This window comes from Humulus lupulus, chromosome 2, assembly GCF_963169125.1.
Source record: "Humulus lupulus chromosome 2, drHumLupu1.1, whole genome shotgun sequence".
In the NCBI taxonomy this organism is placed as follows: domain Eukaryota; kingdom Viridiplantae; phylum Streptophyta; class Magnoliopsida; order Rosales; family Cannabaceae; genus Humulus; species Humulus lupulus.
The window spans coordinates 171,806,439-171,808,914 of NC_084794.1; the positions used below are offsets into that span (position 1 = coordinate 171,806,439).

Genomic DNA, 2,476 nt, shown 5'->3' on the forward strand with positions numbered 1-2,476 from the left:
TTGTAATATTTTTATTTTCACTACATTTTTGTTAGTTGACGACACTTGTGCCCCCTAGCCTTTGTTATAATTTACTTTATTTATTTTTGTGCAAATTTACTAGTTGATGACAATTTTTGCCTCCTAGTTTTTGCTTTATTTTTGTTATGGTTGATGGCATGCTATGCCTCCCAACTCTTTTCTTTAGTTGATCCTAGTTTTTACTTTATTTTTGTTATGGTTGATGACATGCTATGCCTCCCAACTCTTGTTCAATTTTAGTTAACGATATCTATTTTTTCTTATTTTATTTCTTTTGTCATATTATTGTGAAAAAACTACTTGGAAAAAAAAAACAAAATCTTGTCCTTTCACCACAAGCAATCATTTCTTAAAGGAAATTTGAACAAAATTCACAATACGCCTCTTCTAATTAACCTCAGGGAGTTTTTAGTAGTGTGCGAGTAAGTGGAATCAAATAGGCTTGGGGACAACTAAACTATAAAAATTATATTGTTGTGAAATCTCTGAAAATTCTAAGTATCCTCTGTGGATGCGGTTTTAACTGATCTTCCACATTAGAAAATTCTTTGCTTGAGATTATCTTTGTTGCCTTGTTTGTGAAAATTGTATACATCATTGGGAACGTAATTCTAAAAATATATTTGTGAAAAGATGTTTATCTTTATTTGAAATTGAAAGTGTTAGTAAAAATAAAAATCCTGGAACCAATTGCTAATATTAATAGAAATCCTATTGATGAAAATGTTGTGCATGAAAAAACCTTACTTGAATATTTTGCACCTATTTCATCTAATGCTTCTTCATGTATTGTTTTTCCTACCACTTCTGCTACCGATTTTGTGCTTAAACCATCAATCATTCAATTGTTGTCATATTTTTATGGGTTAGATAGGGAGGATCCTTACATGCATGTCAAATATTTCTTAGAAATTTTCTCAACATTTTGATTTCAAATTTTTTTTTATGAGTCAGTCAAACTAAGATTATTCCCCTTTTCATTAAAAGACAAATCAAAAGCTTGGTTAAATTCCCTTCCTACTGGATCTATAACGACATGGGATCAACTTTAAAATAAATTCTTGTTGAAATTTTTTTCTATGTCTAAAATTGATAGTCTAAGGAGAGAAATCTCCGAGTTTTGTCAAAAAGATAATGAAGAGTTTTATGAATGTTGGGAAAAGTTTAAAGATTTATTATTAAAATGTCCCCATCATGGTTTTGAAAAATGGATACTTGTAAAATATTTTTATGATGGTTTGGTGCCCTCTAATTATCAAATGATTCAATCTATGCATACTGGAATTTTTTACAATTTCAAGGGCAAGAGGCTTGGGATGCCCTTGAAGATTTATCTGTCAATTCACAACAAAATAATTATTTTGATCCTAGGTCTAGGTCAACTAATTCACCAAAAAGAGGAGGAATGTATGAAGTAAAAGATGAATTAGACTTAAGAACATCCTTAGAAAAATTAATGAGAAAAGTAGAAGCTTTAACCATAAGAAAAACTATAAAATCTCCAATGCAACACATAAAATATGTTTGTTCTATATGTTCTAGTCCTTGCCATAATGCCCAATCATGTCCTTCCTACCAAGAGGCCTTTTCTGAGAAAGCCAATGCTCTTCATGATTATGGGAAACCAAATGATAGCCCATTTTCATAAACTTATAATCAAAATTGAAGAAACCATCCAAGCGTTTCATGGAGACAAAACCAACCTCCAATGAATCAAGGGCACAAATACTGTTGGAAATTCCTATTGCGGGATCTTTATTTATTTTCATGCAATTTACATATTATCAAACAAACATGAAAATTCCTAGAACACGCTCCTATGAAATTGATAAAAATACAGAGTAAAGTAGAAACTTACATTACGCAGCGCAACTGGAACAACTCCTTCCTTCAATCTCTCTAACCCTTGATTCCTTTCTGTAGCAGAGTATTATCAAGAGATTGAACTAGATCAGCAACACAGTCTTCCTCCCAAGCCTTTGATCAACCTAGAACTAGTGTGATCTGGTTCTCAACACATGAGATAGAGATCTAGAAGAGAAGGAGAAGAGAGAGTGACCAAGAAATTATTAGACTGTCTAGGTTTTCACTTACTAATCAACTGAAACTCACTTCTTTATGAAAACCTTATATATCATATTCCTTATATAGGCAAATTAATGGGGTTTATTTAAATTTAAATTTAAATTAATTAAAAATAATAAACAAAAATAAAAGTCTTGGGCTGCCATAAATGGACTTGGGCCAAATCTCTTTGTTTTGAATTTAAATCCCAATTGGGCCTAAATTCAAAACCTTTTATTTATTTATTTTTAATTAATTAATTAAATCCTTATTCAAATTAACTAATTATAATTTGAAACTTGATTTAATATTATTTATTTATATTGACACCAATTTATCAATATTAATAAATTTAACCAAAAATTCTCTTTTATTCTCTAAATCTCATATC

At 30.0% G+C, this 2,476-nt stretch overlaps 1 non-coding gene across 1 annotated transcript; it reads right to left on the reverse strand.

The window, feature by feature from the left end:
- Positions 1-1,115: 1,115 nt before the first annotated feature.
- LOC133820586 (small nucleolar RNA R71) lies at positions 1,116-1,222 on the reverse strand. Its single transcript, XR_009886992.1, has one exon. It is a non-coding gene; the product is annotated as a small nucleolar RNA R71 (small nucleolar RNA).
- Positions 1,223-2,476: the final 1,254 nt, after the last annotated feature.